The 26,632-nt window shown below is 26.2% G+C and overlaps 1 protein-coding gene and 1 long non-coding RNA gene across 1 annotated transcript in view; one reads left to right on the top strand and one right to left on the bottom strand.

Annotated features, from left to right (window-relative positions):
• The window catches only part of LOC147810084 (uncharacterized), a 391,466-nt gene that overhangs the window by 83,853 nt on the left and 280,981 nt on the right, over positions 1-26,632 (top strand).
• The window catches only part of LOC147810090 (uncharacterized), a 34,954-nt gene continuing 8,568 nt past the window's right edge, over positions 247-26,632 (bottom strand). The window contains exons 3-5 of the long non-coding RNA XR_015434189.1: positions 22,032-22,147; positions 10,038-10,130; positions 247-3,958 (exon numbers count right to left, since the gene is read on the bottom strand). This is a non-coding gene — a long non-coding RNA (uncharacterized LOC147810090). The remainder of the gene's footprint in view (positions 3,959-10,037; positions 10,131-22,031; positions 22,148-26,632) is intronic.

Below are 26,632 nucleotides of genomic sequence, written 5' to 3'. Positions count from 1 at the left end.
AATTAAAAAAACATACAATTAAAAGTTTATCACAAATTTAACAGTTACAATTATTTAAGCGTTTAATACATTATTAACAAATTAACAATTAACAAATGATTATTAAATTAGATGAATGATGATGATTAAATAAACTAAGATGATTAGATAATGAAATTAGATAATTAAATTAGAATTAACAATTGATTTTACTTAATATGTAGTATACCATACTACAGGAACAAATTTTCCACATTATAAGCACAGGTGTTTCTTAAAAAAAAAAAAAAAACATTCTTTATGTACATATTTATCACAAAAGATAAGTAGTTAGGTGGTTACTATTCAAATAAAACTATCGGAAATAAAACTTAATTTTAATAATATAGAAAAAGGGAAACAAATATATTAAATTTATATTTAAAAGAGACACCAAGTATTTAACTTTTATACATTTATGATAGTTGGCACACATAATTTTTGTGTGTAGTTACCATTCTAGGCTTTTTAAATCACAACCATGAACTCAACTTTGGATAACATGAAAAAAAAAACCTAATGATGCTTTAAAGTTTACACAAAATACCCTTACTGTTAAAAAAGTAAATAAATAAAAAAAAAACTTAATAATTATTTTTTTATTAAATAGTTCTTTCTTTATTAACTAATAATTATTTATTTTATTTAAATATTTTTTTCAATAAAAATTTCAATTAAAAACTTTTTTTTCTTTTTAAAACTACATTTAATTGTAGATATAATCTAGATATAGCACTTAGCATGCTAGCCTCTTATTCCAATAGAAAGCAAAAGGTTAGAAAAAAACTCAGAATGTACTTACATATTAAAACAAGAGCTAAAATAACAAAAATAAATATTAAAGAATGAGAAATATATTGACACAAATATTTAAAAAAAAGAGATTGAAGAGTTCTAATCTCATCAAAATCTGGTTCTTAATGTGAGGTACGAAATGCTAAAGGATTACACATGTGAAAGGAAATAGTGCTCCCATATAATTAACATAGCAGCTTTTTATCAACCAGTAAAAAGTCATTGAAATGCAACTTTCTGCAAGGGTAGAAAAAAAATGTCCTTTTTTATCGGAACAGTGCATTATTCATTTCCAAATTATCAACAATGTTAATGACTCAACCATACAAGCAAAGATTCTATAAAATATTTATAACAATTACACAATGACATTTTGTGGAAGTTTCAAGTTCTATTGGGACTAATAAAAAAATGTTGCACATTTCAATGGAATACAACTAGAATTTTTTTTTTCAAACGGTGAGTTCAATGATTAGGTGCATTTAGTAGATGTATAATTATAAATCAGGAGTGGGCGCAGATTTTTTTAATACTGATGTAATTCTAAATGCAGTCTTTAATCTTATAAACAAGATTTGTATCTAACTCATCACAGTTTGAATGAAATTACAGTGCAAGTATAAATATAGTTTAAGTGAGATTACAAATTATATTTTCTAAAACTTTATACACATTCTGAAAAAGAATCAGAGAATCAGTCAGCCACACAAAAAAGTAAAAGCAATACAAAACTTCTCAATTTTCCTTTAAGAAATTTAAAAAAATTTCATTCAGAAAAATGCACCCTTATTTGAACCACTTTTACAGGCACTTCAGCATACACTCAAAAAGAAGCAAAAGACATGTAGGAAGTTTTAAATCCCTATACATTAAATCAGAAAATAATGCAATTGAATAAAAGAGCAAAAAAAACCAATTATCAATTCTGAAAATAAATAAAATAAAATAAATCAAATATTACAAAGCGAACGGAAATAACTCAGAAACTTTTAAGATAATTTTTCAACCTTAAATTTTTTTAAATCAGTATTACGCTTTAGATAGCTCTCTTATTATGATAAAAATTATATATATATATTTAAAATAAAACTTTCATAGTTTTACTTACAATGTTCTTCTTCACAAACAAAAAAAATATATACATACTTATATAATAATATTTTTGCAACAAAATAAAAAAATTGTTTTGTTCAAATTTATTTCTCCTTAAATTTGCAAATGTTGACATTTTAATGTTTACAAATGATGTTAACATGAGGGAAATTTTTTTTTTAACAATTATGCATTTAAAACATGAAATTTAATTTCACAGTTTAATTAAATAAAAAGCTCAGATACTTTTTTTTATATACAATACAGCACGATATTTAGGATCAAGAAAAGAAAACAAATATTTTAAAGAGGAATGGAATTTACATGCCAAGTTATGAAAATAATGCAGATAAGAGCTGATAGTTAAAAAAATGATTACAAAAAACGAAACAGCATGGTTTTGTTTAGAAAAGTATTTGAACGCATAGTAAAGGGGAAAAGATAAATAGTTTGGTCCATTCTCATAAAAAAAAGAAGGAAATAACATAATTTCCATAATTATTAACATGTATCGAATAATATAATGTAATATATTAAAACCAAAATTAAATGCACAGAGGAAGAAAAATGCTGTATAAAACAGGTACAAATGTATAAAACATTAATAAATATATATATTTATATCATATATATAATATCTTTTTATATATATATAAAACATGGTGGTCAAGGAAAATAATGCTACAGCTAAATTTAGAGAAATTCATTAAAATATGAGAAAATAGATTGTACAAATATCATAGACAAAACTAAGTCAAAATATAACCAAATTAGTTAGGTGGTTAAAAATAAGTAAACTATTATCAGTCAATGACTAGTTAAATAAACAATTAGTGGCATATTTCCCCCCCTTTTGCATTAACTATGCATTTAATTTCTTAAATTCTCTTTTGTTGGATTCAGATTATCTTAAAAGTGGATTGTTAACCTTTCAGAATTAATATTTTTATATTGTTTAAATATTTTTATTATAATAAACATACACTTTTCTATTATTAAACTAGCTAAGAAAAAAAAGATTCTGAGCAAGTTGTTACTTTTATTATTTACTTTTGAGTGCACTACGTTTTGTTTTGCTACAGGCATGTTTTCTTCAACAAAAAAAAAAGTCAGTAACATTAAATACATAATTATAAAATATCTCTACATAACTATACAGTTATTCATATATTTATTTCATAACTTTGTGCTCTAATATTTGTTAGAAATGCAGAATTATTATTTTGCTACAAAACTAATTTAAAATTACATTTTAAAACAATTTATTGGCAGTGATGATATTATGATTAGTTTTAAGCATTTATCTAGGCCTTTAATGTTTTTAAAATATAAAGTTTGTGTTTTTTCATATTATAAATGTTTAGATAATGAGCTTTGATTAATAAAACAAGCATTAATTACTTATTTTGTAATCGATTAACTTTAACACATTAACTTTAATGTTACTAATCTGTGAAAACATCAGTTTAAAATATTAAGCTAATTAAAAATAGATTTGAAATTCCTGAGTAAGAAATTCAGTATTTTAGATTCAATCATCTAACAATTTTCAGAGTTCTGCTTTCTGTAACAATAGACTACATGCTCATAGCTGGCAATTTACAAAGTTGCTTATTAATTAATAACAGCTTAATTTTCAATCTTTTTAAAGCAGCAGAAAAGTTTACTACAAAAAGGATCAAAAGCATTTTTATACGCTTGAGGATTCTAAAAAAGATACAAGAATAGAGCTTCTTTATAAAAATGAGAAATTGAAAGAAAAACAAAAAGACATTACTCAGATTTCTCTTTCTAAAAAAATAAAACTCAAGAGAATAAAAATGCTAATAGAGTAAATATCACTTGGATAAAAAAAAATTAAAACTAAATATACACAAAAAATGTCAAATCAACTTATATACAATATATATATGAAAATTCAATTGTCATTGCAGAAATTACTCTGCAGAAGGCAATGTTTTTCGTTCAGTTTCTTGATTCATTCATCCTTTATTTGCAATTTATTTTGCAGTTCTTTGACAAGACAAGTTAATTTCTTACAAGTCTCAGGCAACTGAAAGAAGAATTAATTCTAAATCATTCATCATCCAAAGTTAATTTAATATTTCTATTATAAATACAATTATGTTTGAGAAAATGTATAATTTTCCAACCAATATGTTTTCTATTAGTTATAGGTGAAGCATATAAATAAATAAGTCAAAAATGATTTTTCAAAAGTTTAAACACATTCCTATGGCCAGAAAAGTGATAAGGTTCCTTAATTAAAAAATAGTGATAAATTATTTTTACATCATGTATAGATTTTTACTAGTAATATTTCTTTATCACCCTCTATCATTCTTAATATTATCCTCTATTATTATTATGATTTGATATTTTATTCAGTTTAAAACTGAAAGGGGTATTCTTTTTTTATAAAAAAATCTTGCAGTATCACTTTATCAGGTAAAAAATATTGGAACATTTTATGAAAAACATATTGAAAAGGCTATTATTAACAATTTTGAAATTATTAGTAAACAGCAAATGTGTTATATTTACTTTTATGATGAATTTTACGCAAAATTATTTCCAGCAAAACCTGTCCAGCAAACAAAAATTGAATAAAAATTAAAAACAGTATATTAAGTTGGAATGTTAGCTGAATAAAATGATTATTAAAATCTAAGAATCTTTTAAATGAGGAGATCTAAATTTTTACGTAACAATCTGCTTATTCTTAAGAAATAAAAATAATAGCATAAAAATCTGAAACTTAAAAAAAAAAAAAAAAAAAAAAAAAAATTAGGTTGCAACAAAACAAATTATAAGTAGTAACCAAATATTTAACTTTCTTGTTAGATGTAAATCATGCTTTTTTATTTGGTACTCAAGAAAAAAATACTTAAAAGTATTTTTGAAAAAACTTTAGGTCTTCATTAAAAAGCTAATTAACCAGGATTTTGATGAAAAACCTAGGTGGGTTGGATTTCTTTAAACCCTGTTTATTACAAATTGGTTTAATTTTCAGTACAATCATAAATTTCAAAAAAATGTTACTGCTTTCTATAAATTTACAGTTATTACAAATTGAAAAATTATACAAATTTATTTAATTCTTCAAGATTTTAGGAAATAGTTTTTGTTATGGATTCTAGTTCAAAAATACTTTCTGATGCTTCTATTCATAGCATTTTACTTAATTCCTATAAGCATATGCGGTAACAATATAACTGAATTTCTTAAATTCTGTCAATTTCGAAGTGTGGGACTTCTATTTAGGTACCTTAAAACTGCCCCCCCCCCCAAAAAAAAGCCCTACCTCATCCATGTGCACTATCCCCCTTCTCTACACTATTCTTTTCTTTTAGAAAGTGTCACTCTCCTCATAGAGTATTATTCTAGGCAAAGAGCAGAACATATTAATGAAAGAACCAATATATTAATGTAAGGACATGCTTTCTTTTCCTTTGCTTGTAGCCCCCCCCCCAAACACATTAATATTGGTCTCATAAATGTTTTATCCTGGATGCAAGGTCTAATTCTAAGTGACGATCTAAAGAACAACATTTTGAAAAAATTGAACTGAAAAATTGTTCCTATCAACTATAGTGATGCTGAAAAAAATAAAGGACTTTTAAAAACCTTGCACCAAAATTAAGTACTTTTAAGGGCCCTTACTTTTCAAAATAAAAAATAAGCAGTTTTTAAGGACTTTTAAGGACTGTTGTAATCCTGGAAGACCTCAAACCCTTTGAAACAATGATGCAAAAAACTTACGGAAAATTGACAGCAATTTGTTACGGTCAAACATTTAAAATAAATAAATGTATTTATAATTTTTTTTGCATTGTAAATAATTTTAAAGCATATAATTTTTAAATTTAAATTTTTATATTTATAGTAAATTTATTTAATTAAGTCATTATTTAGTGTCTTTTATGGTGACTCGCATTCATTATTTTCCCATATCTATTAAAGAATGATCTCATGAGAAATGAGAAATCCGGGGATTCACAGTACATTTTAAAATTTCTCACTCTTACAACGACTAACTTTTCTAGACTTATATCAAATCAAAATACTTTCATATATCTGTTGCTTGAAATGGAGAATCGTAAAAGATTAATCCTTTTGCTTTGCAAACTTTTAAGTAAATTCCATATCAGAAACAAAGTATTTTTTTAATATGGAACACTGATATTCAATATCAGTGTTTGAAAAGTGAAAAATAAAACAGTATATAACATTTTCTCCTATAATCAAATTACATTATAGTAAGTTCTAAGCACATTTTTTCCCTTGATAATTTTTACAAAAAAAAAAAATAATAATAATTTATATCTCATACTTGTAAATAAATATTTTATTTTTATTATTTCAAGAAATTTTTCACCCACAGAAACTTTTTTTTAAAAAAAACTTTGAATTTGACATCGATACATTTTTCAATGTAAATACTAAAATTCAGGATATTTCTATATTTTATTGGAATGTTAAATATAAGCTGCATACACAGAAAATTACAATATTGTGATTACTGATTTGCTTATAGCAAGCTTATTTGGCAAACAAAATAATAAAACAATAGTCAAATTGCCAAAGATGAACAGCATCAGTTTTAAAACTAAATTCTTATAAAATGGTAATTATTTAAATTGGTTTGGGTTTACTAATTTATCAAATATACACATAATATATATTATAAAAAAATATAATAATTTTAAAAAAACATAACAGAATCTGTATTGTTGAAGATTTCTATTATATTCAAAAATGATATTTATGCAAAAATACATAAAAGATATCTGAAATATCAGATACTTAAGTTACTTTAAAAATATGGGCATATCTCATGCAGAAATCATTTATTTTGTACTTAAATTATTTGAATCACTAAAACTATTAATTCAGTTTTTATTATGTATAGGTAGAATGGGATGCATATTTTCAATTATTTTGATAAAGATGTAAAACATTTCAATTGTATATCATTCTTTACAGCAGATATTTTCCAAACTTTTGAGTAAATTCCATATCAGAAACCATTTTTTTTAAAAATATGGAATTATGAATACAGTTAAAAGCTTTAACAAGCTAACATATTAATATAAATCTGCTATTGTGACAATTAGTGATTTTAAGAGTACAAAAATTATATATTTATAAGGAGTTAAAAATGTCCAGCATTCAATTATTTCGAAAAAAGTTTTATTAACAAATATATGTTAGTAATATACAGGGTTATTTATAATTCCCTCTGAGGGTTTCGAAGTGTTATAGTAAAAAAACGGAGACGAATATGGCAAAAGAGAACATATGAAATTATTCCGAAAGTATCCAAGTTTTAATTTAAGCAGTTGCCGGTAGATGGCAGTAACATGCACCACTGAAGCCAGTTGTAGTAAAGAAAAATGGCGTTTACAGGCGGAGCGAATTATGAATAATCCTGTATATATATATTACTTAAAAAAATCATTAACTTTTTAATGCCATTCAGAAGCTATTTTCCCCTGTGTGTTATGCATTCATTCATAAGATAATTACTCATAAAATTTACTTGTAGAGATAAATACAGAATTTTTGAATTTAGTTATTTATACTCTCAGAAGTTTAAGTTTATGATCAATTCTTTACATTAAATAAAACTCTGAAAATAATAAAATTTAAACAATGTAATCAAATAAATTTTAGGTAATAAGCTAAATGAATTTCCTTTAATAAATCAGTATTAATTCTAAAAAATTTTTTAGCATAACATTATTAAAAAAAGAAAAAAAAACTAGCCCTACATAATTTTCCTTAAAATAATAGTATTTTCTTAAATATATAAAAAGAAATTTTTTTATCCAACTTTAATTAACTCTGATTATAAAAATCCATTTTATTTATATTACTTTGTAATCAATAAAAACACAAGGTATCAGAATGTAACAGCAGTAAAAAAAGTCTAGTAACAGCAGTAAAAAAAGTCTAGTCTAATTTAATAATTTTAAACATCATTTGCACAAATTAATTGGCATAATTGAGATCACTTTTTTTAACCATTAAGATTAACCCCTAGAATGTGAAGATCTGATCATCAAATCAAAAATTATTCAGGGTGGTTCGTTTTTTATTTAGCGCACTGTGTGTAGATATATTTATAAAGAGAGAGAGATTATCTTGCTCGCAAGAAATGTCAATGTTTTACAAAAAAAAGTTTAAATATTCAAAAAGAAAAAAAAAAGAATCTTAAACTTTTTTTAAAAAGCCTTAAATTTGGCCAGATTTTTCTACCTACAAGAAAATTATAAAAAATCAAAGAATAATTCTTAAAATTTGCAAAGTTCAGCAAACTTAGATAATGCAATCAAATATTAAAAAATTAGATTACAAATGCTTTATATTTCCATTAACTGTGACTCTTCTCCGTATTGACATTTTGAACCATTTTCATAACTAGCATAAAGAGTGCAGGATAAGAATAATCAAATCGTGAACTAACAGTTGTTCTGTTTTTGTGACAGTCAAAGAAAACAATTTAGAACATTTCTTTTGCAAAGTATTTATATACCATATTTTTAAAAAGAAAAAAAAAGACAAATTTTGCTATACTTAAGTATATTAAAAGTGAATTTTTTTGCAAAAGAATTACAAAATATACTATTTTTAGTTTCAAAAGTTTGTTTAGTCAGATAGTTTAACAGTATCCACTATAATTCTATTAATGGAGTACTGAAGAATTCATAATAGTTAGAGATCAATACATATAAAATTTTACAGTGCTCTTACATTGAAATAATCAGTATCAATCAGTTAACATTTCCTCATATCAATGTTTAATTAAATTTTGTAATACAGTTCAAAACTTCCTTAACACGTAGACTGCCACATGCATTTAGAGTGAAATCGCCTTTACTCCGCGAGTATCGTGGTACGAAGCGTATTCTGCTAAGTACTTTCAATAATATTTTAATAATGTGAGTCTCTGGAGATTTCAAGAATAATATATCACTCCGTTTGTTTCCATGGTATCATGTCTGTTTATTTGTGTCAGTTGCTTCTTATCTCGCTACTTCACATAATCAGTTCGGATCAACGAGGAGTATAACTTAAAATCTTTACTCTAACTAGTTAAACTTTCGAAAAGAAAATGGAAAACTTATTTCTTAGCGAGTCAAATCGAAGTGAACAAGATTGCTTTCATGAGGTTCACAATAATTTTCTTAATAAATCACTTTTGTACTACTTTTATAAAAATTCAATAGTTTTGTTACGTCCTGTGAAATATCTTTTCAAATACATACGAATATCCTTCACAAGGAGTTAAATAAGCATCATCCCAATACAAGTGACGTGGTCTGATCAGAAACTATGCTGTTACCTGAATATGGGTGATGCGGCAGTCAACGTATTAATCAAATAAGTTTAAAGTAGGGTTTCTTGATACAAATCTCTTGATACAATTATCTTGAACAGTGAATGTATTAACACTTTTGTACAAAAGTAGTTTAGTGGATAATACCTCAATTTCCCATTTAAAAATGTTACAACATGATAGGCATTAATTATTTTTTAAATTAGATGAAAGAGATAAATCAATATAGCTTTTAAAACTACAAAAATCAACGCTTTAAAGTTTGTTATTGTAATTGCATAAATAAGTGTATGAACCGTGAATTCTTCACCATAAAAAATTGATACTACGTAAGATTTATTGATAATCTTTTCTTAAAGTGACTGCATTCCTAAATAATTTGTAACAAAGTATCCTGCAGGTAAGGTTGTATGATTTAATAGTGTATATAAGTTAGTGGGTCATAAATTTGAACCATCGAATAGTGTGCATTTTAAAAGATTTTGGATTGAAAATTCAATTTTTTTCAAAATTAATTTAACCATTCCCAAAATAATGGAAGATTCAAACTCTCTTATGGACAGTTCAGTAATTATATACATGGAATGTTCTGAACACACAAAAATCAGGAACATCATGACAAAAAAGATAAAAATCAGGACTATATATGATCAGAAATATCAAGAATATCAGGGCAACTAAGAACCCTGAGATGTTTCAAACTCTTAATAGTTATAAAAATAGCATATTATTCATTAAAAAGCATTATTTTGTTTGAGACATTAAAAGAAAGAACAAGAAAATATTTGACCTTTCCAGCAACATACACCATTTCGGAATCATGATCATAAAAAGGGAACGCCAGAAGAAGTATCAATGTTCTCAGAGGAGTGTCCAAATTGTTCTGAAAACATAAACATTTTTAGTTTACAACTCAAACATTACTAATGAACTTTTTAAGGTGAAATATTTTATAGGAGAGTAAAGCTGAGGGCTATAGCTTCACCTATTTGGGGTCTAAGATTAATAACAAAAACGACACTACACAAGAAATACACACGAGAATCATGATGGCCAATAAGTGTTTTTATGGTCTAAGAAAATATCTTATGTAAAGCCTAATAAAAAGAAAAACATAAGTGTTACTCTATAAATGTCTTATACAATCAGTGCTTACATACGCGTGTGAGACTTGGACAATGACCCTTGGAGATGAAAATATGATAGCTAGATTCGAGAGAAAAATACTGCGAAGCATTTTTGGTGGAAAAAGTAAAAACAATACCTGGTTTAGAAGATCAAACACGGAACTTTACAAAGCATATAAAGAACCTGATGTCATTAAATTTATCAAAATTCAAAGGATTAAATGGGCAGGCCACATTATAAGAATGGAGGATGGCAGGACAACCAAAAAAGTTTTCAGTGCCAGGCCAACAGGTACAAGAAAAAGAGGATGGCCAAACCTAAGATTTTTAGACAGCCTTGAAAAGGACCTACAAGTTTTAAAGATAATAAATTGGAGAACCTTGACTAAGGGAAGAATGTCTTGGCATAGGCTTGTTGAGAAGGCCAAGGCCCATCCTGGGCTGCCGTGCCAATGAGAAGAGAAGAAAGCTGAGAGTTCAGTTATATGTAGTAACATACACTAGTTCCCTTCTGGTGGTTCGTTTTGGAGAGATAGGGGTTACATTTCTTACAAATTCATCAAACAATCTTATTAAATATAGTTTTTAACTGGTCAAGAATTTTTTTCAATAATAATCTGAACCTGTGTTCTGGTTTATATCTAGAATTACAAAGTTGTTTAAGTTTTGCGTACTAATTGTTTTTTCCTCGCTAGCTCTACTGCACCGGACTAATGTGGACAAGTTAAGGTGCTAGTCACAAATTTGATAATTTGTTAAGTAGTCATTTATCATAACTCAGAAAGGTATATTTAAAGCAAAAATGAAATCAATTACAATCTAAGCCTTATTGGAGGGCATTTCACTTAACTAAAAAAGACATTTTAAACAAAATCAATGCATTAAAAATTACTATTCAATTTGATTTATTTGATAGTATTGAATCAACTTAAAATTGAATCAGTCTTAATAACCATAATTTTAACTTGATGAATGGTTTGAATGGATAACACGAGGAGTGCATAGTTTAGTGATATTTCCCTCACTGGGGTAATGAAAACCATTTGCTGTCTTAATTTAAGGTCTGGCAAAAATTCTTTATTTTATCTATATTGAATGGTAGTCTTTTATCAAACTTGATAAAATATCACCTTTAAATTTTCTTAAAACCTTTAAGGGATGAATTAATCTTAAGGTTTTGTGCTAAATATTGAAATTATTAATTGTAAAGGTATATTATTTTACAAAACCATTTTGATTTAGGAAATGCATAGCATCAAATGAATTATATATTTAACCAATAAACATTTATTCCATTGGAAGTTGAACAGAATCATTGTCCACATTACCCATACCACCATTTGTCTACACTAGTACCATGAAGATATGTTATATTTGTTTAAGCCTAATACTGGCTAATTGAAAATATACAGAGCAAAAGGTTATATCAAAATAGGCAAAAATGTATAATTTTAAACTTATTGGCACCTTTTTTGAAATAATGAAAATAAAATATGTTATAAAAGAGAAAATTTAAAAGTTACTTAAAAACCCTATTTTACAAATTTGAACAAAAATATTCAGTCTAATTTTACAATTGCATGGAAGTTTACATCAATGTACACTTCACTTTGACATTTTACATTTCAAATTTTTATTTTTACATTTTGATCATTCAAAAATTAAATTTTTATGACTAAAAATATTTTGTTTAATCAGTAAATCAAATAAATAACGAAATAAATAATCAAGTAATCAAATAAATAATGAAATAAATAATCAAGTAATCAAATAAATAATGAAATAAATAATCAAGTAATCAAATATATAATGAACAAAAACATTTTTTTTTCGAGTTTCAGAAAAAATTTAAATCAATGAGGCAAATTTTGCATTTATTTTAATCTATTTTGGAAAAAAAAAGGGTTTTTGAAGCTTCTTTGTAATTCTGAGAAAACATAAACTATCTGTTAAGATTTTCTGTTCTGTTATACAAATTAACAAAATTAGTATTTAAGATTTTTCTGCATTAGTAATTTTAGCAACAACAGCAACAAAAAAAATAATTAACTTACACAGTGCAGCATTTTATCAGTGCTAAAATCATGTTTTGTTTAAGAGATACAGATTCAACAGAGTAATATTTTATTCCAATCAGAATTTTTTTAAAATTCTTTTTGTGTTTAATGATTAAAATTCTAATAAGATGTATAAATACTAAATACCATTTAACAATAAAACTACACTAAAATTTTTAATACCAGTTACAACAAAATGATTAATATTATTTAATTAATGCAAACCATTTTAAACTAATTAACCAAAATCAACCCGACTTATGATATATAAATGCTATATAAAGAACTTTATTTTTTATTAACAAAATTTTTAGTTTAGGTCTCTCTGCCAAAGTAGTTTTAACAAACAACTAATTAATTTGCTATGCAAAAAACTATACCAGGTAATTTTGTGTTTAGGATTGTAGCAGCCCTGAACGAAACATCGGAGAATTTTATCAGGGTACATAAAAATCAGATTTTGTTTAAAAGATATATATTAAATATTATAAATTTTACTTCAATAAGATTTTTTATTTTGAATTCTTATCACGTTTAAGGATATGAACTCTAAAATGTACAAATAATATTCAATATTACTTAACAATAATGCAATTAAAATTCTTAATATTATTAAAAAAAGTTTAATATGATTTAATGACTACAAACTAATTACTAAACAAATTATAGCAGCTATTATTTTTTAATTCAAATCAAAACTTAAATGAAATCTAAAGACAGAGTACCAATTTTGCCAAATGAAAAATAAATGAATTTAGACGAGAAATCATTTTTAAAAACATGCTATTTATAAATGGAAAAAAAAAAAGTTTAATTTCTTGACGAAATTCACACTGCAGACAACATATATTAAACTTACGGGTTTTTAATCAGTACCAGAGGTGCCAATCAAGCATTGCCAGATTCTTTATAAAACAATTAAATGTATATGATAAGGAAAAAAAATCTGATGCTTAGAAATATAAAAATAGCTAGATAAATATATGAAGTGTTCAGAGCGAAAGTAGATCTAGTTTTATTAAAAGTTGTTTATGTTTAATTTATCTAAAAAATTAAAATGTAAGTAATTTAAGAAATCAAATCTATTTTTTGATTCAGCTTGATGAATTGAAAAAAAAAATTACTTCAGCTATTGGGAGTTTTAAAAAAGAAAATAAATAAAATTCGAAAAGTCACCAGTTCTGGGGGCAGGGAAGGCGGAGTCTTGTGAGGGTTCTAAATCTCATATTCTAGAAGACACTGGACGTTTACCATCCTTTTGACGTTGAGACAGTTTGGTGGAGAAAGGGAAACTGTTCAGCATGACAAGTCAGGTTATTCTAGCCCCTGTAAAAAGTTTTATTTCTTATTAGAATTTCTAACAAACGCAGAGAGGCTAAATCATTTGTGAAGTAAGAAAAATATAAATTAAACAAAATACTATACTAAGTATTCGCTCTCTTTTTTTGAGATTTTTTTTATTTGGATTTTTGACAATCAAAATATGGGAGTAGCACAAAATTCCAAAAATATGGTCCTCATAGTTTAGTTAGGTAAGCGCTTGAAAAAGTGTATTTCGCACAAATACATATTTGGCACAAGATCACGGATTTTTAAAAAATAATAGAAAATTTTTTGAACATAAATTTAAATTTACTTTATCCTTCTGAATATAATTTATATCCCTCTGAACTCGAATTTAAGTGTAAACAACGCATTGACTCTCTTCTTTGTTCTGGAAGAGAGGTAGTCCTCCAGTGGATCCCTGGCCACTGTGGCATTTACGGAAATGAACGGGCTGACATGTTGGCTAGAGAGGCTTCAGCACTGCATCCATCTTCTCATCCAGTTCCTCTTAGAAAGGTTATAACCGAAAATTAATTTGATTTTTTTGGGCCATTTTTTGGTGAGAAGATGCGTGTTTTTTTATATTTTTTTAAAGAAAATTTACCTACAACGAATGCAATCTGCAAACAATCGATCATAAACTCTGAATTTCTGCGCTTATAAATAACCGAATTTGTAAATTCTGTCTTTAGAAATGCCAATAAACTCAATGAGAAGTGATTAAATAAACGAACGCTTAACAAGCAAAAGAAAATTGCTCCTCAATGTCAGCCTTTTTTCTTGGCCTCACTCGAACCTTTACTGTAACACACACTTGTATAAGCAAAGCTCTCTTGGTATTTTTTTTCTATATAATGAATTTATCAACATATGTACGCACAAATCATAAGTGGTAAAATGGCTCTACATCGGCTTTCAAAAATTAATGAATTTGGTCTGAAATATACTTATCAGTGCCTTATAAAGGGTTGAGGTGACAGCAAAATTGTACATTATACGATTTAATATTTTTTTCGGTGTATTACGAAAAAGAAACGATAATTTGAGGTAATATAAAAAACACGAGGTTGTCATCGATTAACCAAGCTTTCAATGAATTATTTCAATTCTAGAGCGAACAAAAATATTGAAAAGGACTTAAATAAAAAAAAGGAAGAGAGAAATTTCTCTTCAGATCTGAAATGGAAAGAAGGAAAAGTAACTCACGACCGAAAAAAGAAAAAAAAATCATTTCACTTTGCGCAGCAAAATCGTACATGAAGCATTACAAAATCCCAAAAAGATATAAATTAGGCAAAACACGGATGTTAGGGACAGTTAAGGGAAGTTCAGGATGATGTATCCAAGCAATAAATCGAGACAAATAATAAAAATCACTCGGAAAAAAAGAATAAAAAAATATTTCACGACTGTCTAATCCCAACTCATTTCAAGCTACCCTAGTTTGCCCCATCCTCTTTACGAAGGGCAAAGACCCCTGTTGTGATCTTTAGAAGGTGTATTTGTATCGGCGAGAAAGTCTTTTATGGAAATTATGATTAAAATGATATTAAAAATGATTTAAAAACTTACATACCTTACAGTCCAATAGTTTTTTGACTATTACTATTAAATAAAAAAAAGTAATATATACTAAAAGTTGCATTTTGGATAGAATCCTTAAAAAAAATTTTTTTAATAATTATAAGCAAAAACTTTTCAATTTGCTTAAAAAGTTCTCAGACTGATGGTGAAATAGGCAAAAGGTAAAATTAACAGTAAGGGGTTCAAACTTTGGACGTGTCTCTTGACAAGGCTATCCAGAATATATTTTCCACAATACCGTTAGATCCTATATTCTGGGGGATTGAAATTCGAAACTATCAACAAAGTATGTTTATACAAAGAAAATACATTCATGTGTGTGACTTAAAATATTGCCTGCATTAATTAATCAGCATATTTGAGGTCACTTCCTTGAACCATTAGGATTGAGTCCTAAAAGGTGAAGATCTGATAATATTAAATCAAAAGCTATTTAGGGTTATCCTTTTTATTTTGGGCACATAAGGAAATTTAGTTAAAATCTTTCACGTAAAAATTAACTAAAATGAGTCATAAAATAAGGTAGAACAGAAAAAGTTTGTTACTTCAAAAAGAAAGAGTTTGCTTTTCTTCTCTACAAAAGTTAATGATTAATACCTTATAAAATTCATAAATTAATGTAGTGTAAAGTGCTCTTTAATTTAGGTACTCACTTGGAAAATGATTTTAATTTATAAACATTATGCTTTACTTTAATCAAAAGTACACATTTTATTGAAGAAATAATAATAATAATAGAAATTGGTATTCAAGAATATATTGTAATAAATTCAAAAATATTTTTCTCATTTTTAAGAAAAAATATGTGATCAGTGATTGCGATTATTTAAGATAGCAATTTGTAATCAAGTATTTAGTAATACAGATTCAAAAACATTCTTATTTTTTTTATAATAAATTGTTTAGACAATAAAGCAAAAGTATACTTTACTGTGTGTTTAGTTGTTGTAGATAGTGTAGAAGAAAATGATAGAGATAAGATTATCATTTATGGATTGCTTGGATGAAAATGTTTACTGGTTGTAGGCATAAAATATACGACAAATTTTCAGAAATTGAAATGAACTGTCATTTACATATTTTCCTAGCAATATTATTTATTTTCTTAAAAATATTCAATAACTTCTCAAAAAAATATCATTTAAAATATTTTCTATGTTTTTTTAATAAATTATTTATTGATAAGAAAAAAAAGTCAATTTTTTTTTTTTGTGTTTTAAAAGCATTTAAGTGAGAAAGCAGTATTTACATTTTCTCATGCAATGGCAATTTAAAACTTTAACTAAATTTTTGTTTTAAAAGTTCTTCATTGCTAGTCATTGATTTGTAAACTTTAATCAACGATTTTAATGTAAAAATTATCAACATTTAGTTAATTATGATATGAATTCCTAATTGACTGAGAATGACATATAGTGTAGATGGGTGGAAAAAGATGCAAAGAGTGAACCCACATTATATTGCAAAATATGAAAACATTTGCAGAAGTAAATTGAATGATGAATTTTATATAATCAATTAAAAAATTGTTTTGTACCAGATTACAGTTACTCTTGTATATGTTATTAAAAGGAGCAAATGATGGGCTGAATAAAGTTCAGCAACAACGGCTATACTACATGGAATTTAATATATAAAGTTTTTGTATGTAATAATGTAGTACAATTTTATAAAAGTAATTGAATGAATTTCAAAAAAAAAAAAAAAAAAAAATATTCAAGTGTACTTAATACAGGATTCCCACTCTTTTAAGAAAGCAAAAATAAAGGACCTTAAAAATAATAGGATTGTTTATCATTGAATATGCATATACAGTATGGGACCCCTAATCCGGTAAGACCCGAAATTCGGCACATAATCCGATCTAATTTTTTTTTTAAAGAAATTTTTATTAATAAGAGAAAAAAATCACTTATATTCTCTTTCGATTTGGAATTTTATTCTGTTGAAGTAAGTAACTTTATTTTATCTTTCTAAAAAAAAAAACATGAAAAAAAAAATCTGTGTCATAGGAAACATCTGTTTCTAAAGCAGTTTAAAATATCTAAAATGAAAGGGAAAAGTAAAAACACCTGCGTATTCAATGAACAAAATAAAGAAAAGCAAGTTGGAAGAAACTGATCAATCAATCTTGACAGCTGTGCAAGTGCTCTACTGGTTTTCCCCCCTTCTTACCCCTTGGTTACCACATTTCTCTCTCCAGTTTGACCATAAATTAGCCACACCCTTTTGATAATGAAGCTACCATGTGGGATACAAACTGAATTCTATCCCTTTTGCTGCTTTTCTTACTTGATGTAAATTATACTCTTTTGTTTTTTTATTAGTTATTAACTGCTCGTTTTTTTTTGTTAATTGATAGCTTGTTTTTTTTTAATCGTATTTAGTTGTTAGCTTGTTTTTTTTATCATTATTTGTTGTTAGCTTATAAAAAATATATACAGTGTAACGTTCCATATCCAGACGTCCCTTTCCCAGAAGGATAGATTTCCCATACACTTTTTAACAATCAAAATAAACAAACATCTCTCCATCTTCCCCTTTCCTTAAAAAAAAAAAAAAGGTCTTTTGACACATTTTCTCTTTTTCTAGCTTGCACTGAACCTCTGATTTATGCATCGAACCCATAAATCACCAGAAAGGGGAAGTGAAGATCTACCAAAACCATAGAGTGACGCTCCTCCCTTGGAATGTAGGAAAAAGAGGGAGATTTGTTTTCAGTAGACCACAACTGAGTCTGATTCTGAGAGGCATTTCCTGGAACCTTTTTATTGAAAGAAGAAATACTGCCGAAAAGAGTAAACAGGGCAACTGCTAAGGTGGAGGGGGAGTCAAAATGGAAAATTTGAATAAGTCTAAAAGGATACAAGTCCTTGAGAAACAAAACATTCGTTCTTCCCCATGCCATGTAATATTTAGGAGGCGGGGGGAAAAGGGGGTAACATTCTTTCAGTCATAGAAGAAATAATAAAGAGAACCTGATCAGCGTGCCCCGCCTTTATGCTTGATTGATAGCCAATGATTGGAGAGAAAACAGTAATTTGTTACTTCCCCACCCTCAACTTAAATGATCTCCTCTTTACACTTATTTTCTTTCACAAATAAGGAGGAAATGAATTTTTCTCCTGCTCCTCCACCTACCCACCTTAATGAATGACGGGAATTTCCCTTTCTTGCTTGAATCATTCTAGTTAAAAATGGCGGATTATTATTTTCATATGTCAATTTTTTTTCGTTTTCTATATTTTAAGCAGTAGTATTTTTTTCTAATATTTCATATTTTATTGATTAGATATTCTAATACTAAAACATTATTCCCCTTAAAAATAATGTTTATTTATTTTTTGCTTCTTAGATTTAGATCATTTTAAGCTTTGTTCCAGAATGACATGAATTTCCTCTTCCTGCTTGAATCGTTCTAGTTCAAAATGGCGGATTAATATTTTCATAACTGTTAAATTTTTCATTTTCCATATTTTCAGCAATAATATTTTTTTTCTAATATTTTATATTTGATTGATTAGATATTCTAATGCTAAAACATTATTCCCCTTAAAAATAATGTTTATTTATTTTTTGCTTCTTAGATTCAGATTGTTTATTAAATCATTTTAAGCTTTGTTTACTTTGGGGGTCTATTGTACGGAAAAATCTATTATATACGGACTTCTGGAAGTCCCACCGATTCCGGATACGCGACTTTACACTGTATTGTTATTTCTATTCTATAGATTATATTTTAATTAATGAGATTTCTTAAGATAGGACAGTTTTAAATTCACCTACTGCGATCAAAACTTAACTAAATTTATTGGAATTAATTAATTTTCTGAAATTAGCAGTATAATTGAATTACTGTAATATATATGAGTGCCATATTGGAATTTCCGACAGAGATCCGAAATTCGGTAGATCGCAGTATATTTTAATTAATGAGATTTCTTAAGATAGGACAGTTTTAAATTCACCTACTGCGATCAAAACTTAACTAAATTTATTGGAATTAATTAATTTTCTGAAATTAGCAGTATAATTGAATTACTGTAATATATATGAGTGCCATATTGGAATTTCCGACAGAGATCCGAAATTCGGCAAATTCCGAAATACGGAATTTCGTCGGTCCCGTGAGTGCCGGATTTGGGGTCCTATACTGTATACCACCAGTGACAGTGCCAATTATTTACCTTTCTTGAAAAAGAAAACTAATCAATTAAAAAAACAATAAAAGGCAATTTTATTATAATGTAAGTACTGATAAAATTGTATTAACTAACAGGGCTCGTCAAAGTGGGACTGGGCAATTTTTGCAGACCCAGATCGGATTTAAAAAAAACAAAAAAATTTTCAGACTGTTAAGGGTTAACGATATCTATGAAACTAATCAGTATTCCATCTTTAATAAATTCATTGAAATTGAATTATAAAATTAAATGGGGAAATCAAGAATTGCAATATTTTTTCTTCATATATTTAAAAAAATAGAGAAAGTTGAGAAAAAATTATTACAACAAGTTTTTATATTGTGGTTTCTAGAAAATTGCTGCCTACTTGTTAAAAACAAAAAGAGGAACACAAAGTTAATCGTGGGAAATTATGACACAAAGTGAAAACAAAATATCAAAAACTAAACTATTGATATAAAAATATAAATTTATAAATGTTTCATGCTGGAAAAATTTGTTTGAGCAAACAGTTTTAATTAAATTACTTACTAATAAAGAATATCACATATTTATAGTATTTAATTCAAGAAAAATCTTACTTCTTACATGAATCATAATACTATTTTTATTCCAGTGAAATTTTAAAATCCAGTGAATATGAATCCTGATATTGGATTTTAAAAACGCGAAAATACAAATTACAATATTGAATTTTTAAATCGCGTAAATAGGAATCATGATGCATAACTTTTAAATCAGCTAAATACCAAAATTGATGACTGATATTAAAATCGTGCGAATAAGAATCGTGATATTAGCAGATTCCGATGGAGTTCCTAATATTCAAAATGGCGAAAATCAGTGAAATCAAATTAGCAGAAGAATCATAAATGTCTCGCCAATGTGATTTAGCAATAGTTTCAAAATCTCGTCGGATTATAAAGTTTTGATTCGCGAAGTCTGCTAACCAATGGTCTAACAGAATTCTGTGATATTCCCGGAAAAATCACATGCCCTGCTTCTCGTTTTTAGACCTGCCCTGGGTTGAAAGAAAATAAGGTATAAGGAGTGAAAAGGCACTAGAATGACAAAAAATCAGAACATTTTGGCCTAAACCCGTAGTTTCAGAGCAAAGCTAAAAAATCAGAACAAACACGATTTAATCGGAACAGTTGGCAACTAAGCTAGACGTGCATCACATATTTAGTTGCGGGCCAATCTCGCTAAACACTCATTTACACCCAAAATATTCTTTCTTTTACAGATATAAAATGTTTCAATTATAAGGGTATATATTAAAAGAATTAATATTATGCATGATAGTAGTTTTCTTAATAGATCGTGGCAAATTAAGTCTTATTTCAAGTAAAAACAGACAATGTTGGTATTTAAGCACCTTAAATCATTCACTTTTTTTCATTTTGCTTAACTTTTTTTTAAAAATTTATTGAAATAAATATTTTTATGAAAATTTTTATAGAACAAAAACACAATTATGCTCAAAAGATTTATAATTTTCAAACCAATGTTTTTCATAAGTTTTCAGTGAAACTTATAAATGAACCATTTTTTAAATGAAAAACCATTTTTTAAGGGTATCAACACATTCCTTAGGCAGAAAATTGATATGGTTACTTAATTAATAAATACTGATAAATTATTTAATTTTTAATCATTTATAGACATTTACTTGTAATATTTTTTATTATCCTCTATCATTCTTAATATTACTCTCTACTATTATTATGATTTGATATTTTATTTTTATTGTAAATTAACAGTTAGAACAAAGCAGTATTCTTTTATTATTAATGGCATTCTCTTATCCTACAATATCACCTTATCAGGTAACGTTTATGGTACCTCAACTTTTATAATGAGGATTACATAAAATTATTTCTAGCCAAAACTGTCATTAGGAATTAACTTTACATAATATTACTAAACAATCTCATAAAAAACAAAGAACTAATTTTAAAGTAACCAAAAGTTGAATAGAAATTTTAAAAGAAGAAGAAGAAACATTTTAAGTTGCAATGTTAACTAAATAAAATGATTATCAAAATCTAAGTTAGAATTTTATTCTAATCGACATTTATAACAAAAAGTTTGGGATAGATTCTGGACAAAATGCAGAATATATTAATGAAAGAACCAGTATATGAATGAAATATGCCTCCCCTCTTGCCTGTAGCCCTCTCAGACACACCCTTTTCTGTCTCTCTTAAATGCTCTACCATAGTCTAATTCTAGGTGATAAAAGATCAACTTTTTGTTTTAAAAAATTTGAACTGAAAAAATTGTTCCCATCAACTGTAGTGATGCTGAAAAATAGAATATTTTTAAAAACCTTGTACCAAAATAAAGTAATTTTAAGAGCCCTTATTTTCCAAAATAAAAATTAAGCAGTTTTTAAGGAGTGTGGGAACCCTGTAATGAGGAGGTCACCCAAGTCTGCACAATACTTGGGTTATCTGTATATGTGATAAAGAAATTTACAAGCTTTATATTATTTAGAACTTACTGTAGAGGTATTCAGAGTATTCTTCATCCTCTCCCAGGCAAGTTGATCATCTTTTTCCAGCAAAAAATTTCATTAAAGGTGAATTACTGTAAGAAGCAGCATAGTGAAGATGGGTCCTACAAGTAATTAATATTATGATATAAGAGAGATGATTAAGTATAAGAGAGATTCAAAAAATCAAAACAAATTAAAAACCATGAAAATAATACACAGGAATCAAAACTATGATGGAGTATTATATTTGGTTAAAAGCACATTACAGAAAAATTACATAAAAAAACATTACAAATAGGTATAAAAAAAATTTGAAAACACATATAACTGAATTTAAAAAAATAAAAAGAGCAGTAAAAAAATTGTCACTCTGATTTTTCTTAAGTACTTTTTAAGCCCTTTCTCATAGGCTGATTTAAATATTTCACACTTTTGCAACGTTTGTTTTTGTAATGTTTTCTGCATGGTACTTTACATTAAAGATGTTTTAATGTAACTGTACACAATTGTGCACTCTAATTGAAACTTGCATACAATTTTTAATTTGTAACATGTATTTTTTATTTTTTTTAGTTCCATATTTTACTTAATATCATTTACTAGCATGAGTCACTGCAAGTTTACAAACTTAGTGAAATATTTTACTGAAACATACACATAATATTCAAACTATTTAAAATATTCAAACAAATGTAACAGGATTAAAAAATGTCATCAAGCTCTCTGTTAGTAAACCCCTTTCTAAAAAATATTTAAGAGAAATTTTAAAAAATATTTTAATTGTTTCCTTGAATAACAGCTTAAGAATCTACCAGTTATTTAACATTCAACTAAAATTTACTGCAAACATAGAAAATAAGAAACTTTTGAAAAATGTCAAACTTTACATCTTGCTGGTAAATATATATATCTTCAAATATTAAAGTGTCAATATAAAAAGGACATTCTTAGTGAAAAGAAAAAGGAATAGCAAATCTAAAAACATTATTAGAGGTCAACGCATTAAGGATCTTATTTTAAGAATATTGAGAAAAGTATATGTATCAAAAACTATGGTTCTATATTCATCAAAATACTATATAATTTTTTAATAACCATATTAAGAAAAATATATGACCGTATTAAGGAAAATGTATGTGACCATATTAAGAAAAATACATGAACTTTTAATTTAAGAAATAAAAAATTAATAACCTCTTCAAAACCTGAAAGATAAATAAAAGTCTTCAAAACACAAGTTAGCAATTCCAACTTCTAAGTTAACTCTTGTTAAATTTTAGATAAAAGTTAGAAAAAATATTCCACTTGATAGAATTATTTATTATAAACAAATTATTGTGGAAATGTACAAGATTAAATAAATAAGTTTACTTACAGTATAAAATAAAAATTTTCAACAGCATCCAAGGAATAAATGAATTTTTGAAATAAAATTAAAAGTTTTTAGTAACACAAACTACAAGAAACATTTCGAAGTAATAAAAGAAAACAAAAACAACAAAGTAATGCAAATAGCAGTATTGAATTGCTTATCCACATACACAAAAGAAATACTTAGAAAATAAAACTGACAAAATCTAAAAATATTTAAATTATACAACGAAAAAAATATCCTTATAATAAATACCATTCTTGAATTTGCAAAAAAACTATATAATTGCTCAAAAATATCTTTCTGAGACAAACTAAAAAGCGTAGTAGAGTTTTAAAGCAGTCTTATAGATATGTTACCAGTTCATAATATACCGAACAAAATTAATTTAATTCTATTTAAAGAGAATGCTTGCAATTTCAATTGGGATTTTTAGTGTAACCCAGAAAAAGTAAGCAAATATTATTGTTTAGTTCTCACAAGCGATTGCATGCAAACAAGTTTGTATCTAACAAGGGTGGAACACATCTCAAAAATTCCTATTAAAACAAAATTAAGCTCTAAATTAAGGAGCATGTGGTTAAGATAGGGTGCAAATTAAACGTGCAATTAAATTTCAGAATAGCCAGGACACGCTATTGGTCGAAAATGATATCACGATTTGTCGGAAGGGAGATGGTGTGTATTGCTTTGAGGCAATTTTGAAAAATTGCTGAAAACTTTTCCTTAAAACAAGTTTTTTTTAGTTTTCTTTATTTTTATTTAACTATTATAATTGATTTCATTTCAGTTTCAAGAAATACAACTTCATTATTTTCAAATGCATATTTTAGTTTATATTAAAACTAAATTTAGTTAATTTTTTTTTTCGTGGTGTAATAGTTAGGCTGTTTACCTTCTACTAGTGAGGTCAGGAGTTCAATTCAAATTTCCTTATCTAAAAAGGTTAATAACTATTTCATAAGTTTTATTCAATTTATAAATTATAATTTTTTTTTAAATCAAAATTAATTCTTTTTAAAAATTTAATTTTTAAGACAAAAATTAATACATTTTTCTTTTTGTTTTTTTTTAATCAAAATATTTCCATTATTTTTTAACTAATTATAACATTTTAATGTGAATTTTAAATTACAAAATTTTTTAACTTAATTTTGTAATTTAAAAAAATAACAAAATTTTTTTAACTTAAACTATGCATTTTTTAATTAATCCATATATTTTAATAGGATAAAATTAAACAGGTACTGGTATTTTTTGTTTTTAAAATAATCTAAAAATTGATTAAACATGTTAAATAGTTCATTTTAGAAAAGAAAGTTAAAGATAATAAATATTCTATTAAAACCCGAACCATTCAACAGAAAAGGGAAAGTCTAAATGCTACACCACAACTGCAGGTGAGCTACAAAGTTTTTCTTAATTTAAAGGTAAATGAACTGAAAGTTTAAAGAGTAATATTTTGCCCTTGGGGCATTTCCTTGTAAAACATGCACAATCTATAAAACTTTTTACATTAGGCATTTTCGTGTGCCATAGTTGTAAAATTTGCTTTTGTTTGCTTTATACTTTTACCCTATGTTGAAAATAAGTGAATATGAATTATCAATCAAATGTAAAATAGTACTTACAATTAAAGCAAAATATATATACATAAAAAAATAACAATTCGGAAGTTATAATATGATGCAATTTTTTGTCAATTAAAAATACTTAAGAAAATTGGAGTAATTTTAAACTATATACAAATTGAGCAATCAACTATGAATTTAAGAAATTATGAAGATAAAAAATTTATGAAGGAACAGTCTCAATTATAAGTGAATTAAACTCAAAGCAATAACTCCCAACTTAACTGCATGAATCAATTTAATTAGATGTATTTTGCAGTTTCATTATCAATATTTTATATGTTTACAGAAACCGAGAAAATGCTAATCATGACAAAAACATTAATAAAAATTCTGTAAAATTAAAGTTATTTTTAATTCTACTTATTTCCCACCTTAATTCCCAAAGAAAAGGAAGAATTGCTTAATATCCAATCTTTATATTAAATCCAAATTCATAAATGATAAAAAAGTTAAATGAAGTTAACACAATGATTATATTTAAACTTTGAAAAAAATACTGTATACCGAACGGTAACTAAAGCCATGTACAGAAACGAAAATTGAAAATTACATTTTGCAAATTTTTTTACCATTTCATACTTATGACTAATAAATTAAATACATCAGAAATTACCAGATTTTCAAATGGGAATAAAACTTCAATTTTCACACGTAAGCAAATTAAATAAAAAGTTGCAAAAACCACACATATTAAAAATAGTGCATGGTTAAAACAAGAGTAATATTAGACATGGTTTCGTTGAAGATCTCCTTTTCCCTGTTGGTTTTCCCACACCCTACTTTTATTTTGATATCCAATCACAGGAGAGGGGTAGATAAGGATAAGGGTCTTTCTCCAAATTTAAATCAGACTCCCATTTAACTGACCTTGAACTATTTTTATAGTAAAAAAAAAACGGCGAAAGAAAGGGGAGTGTTTTTATAATTTTTATATTAGCTTTTATTAGTTGTATATAATACTTGTTTAAAACAAAGTTAATATCTTTAATTAGAATTTCATCCTTAAATTAAATTAGTACTGTAAAGAAAGTAAAAACCAGAGGGTGATGCAATATCCTGACACATGGAAAAAAGGTAATTTTGCCAAAAATATGCTTATATAATATTTCAATGACTTCTAATTTAAAGTAATGATAATGTGATAATGGTAGGGAAAAGCATAAACTAATTTTCCCAAATAATGTAACAGTAAAAGGATCAAATATGAACATCAAAATGGATTCAATAAAAATGTGTCAAAATTATTAAATAATGTTGAGCTTTACCAAGAAGCTATAAACTTCAAAACAGTTATCAATTGTTTATATTACATTATTTGGAAATAACAGTAAAAGGATAAATAGAATGTAAATAATCAAGGTTCAGCTTATAGAACACTATTAAAAACTTCATAAGTTTGAAAAAAAAGGTAATTTAAATTTTTTTTAAAATTAATACAACAATATGAAACTTTTAACAATACTAATGATATAATGTAACTAATAATTCAAAGATACATAAGTGTTGGAAGAGCTTGAAAATTCTCTTTAAGACACACTAAACTAAGCAACATTTTTTATATTATTCATCGAAAAAAAAACAAAATCTTATCTCCAATAATT

This window comes from Parasteatoda tepidariorum, chromosome 5, assembly GCF_982258835.1.
Source record: "Parasteatoda tepidariorum strain Cologne lab strain chromosome 5, Ptep-v5.0, whole genome shotgun sequence".
NCBI classification, from domain to species: domain Eukaryota; kingdom Metazoa; phylum Arthropoda; class Arachnida; order Araneae; family Theridiidae; genus Parasteatoda; species Parasteatoda tepidariorum.
This window is presented reverse-complemented; position numbering and strand designations above follow the sequence as displayed.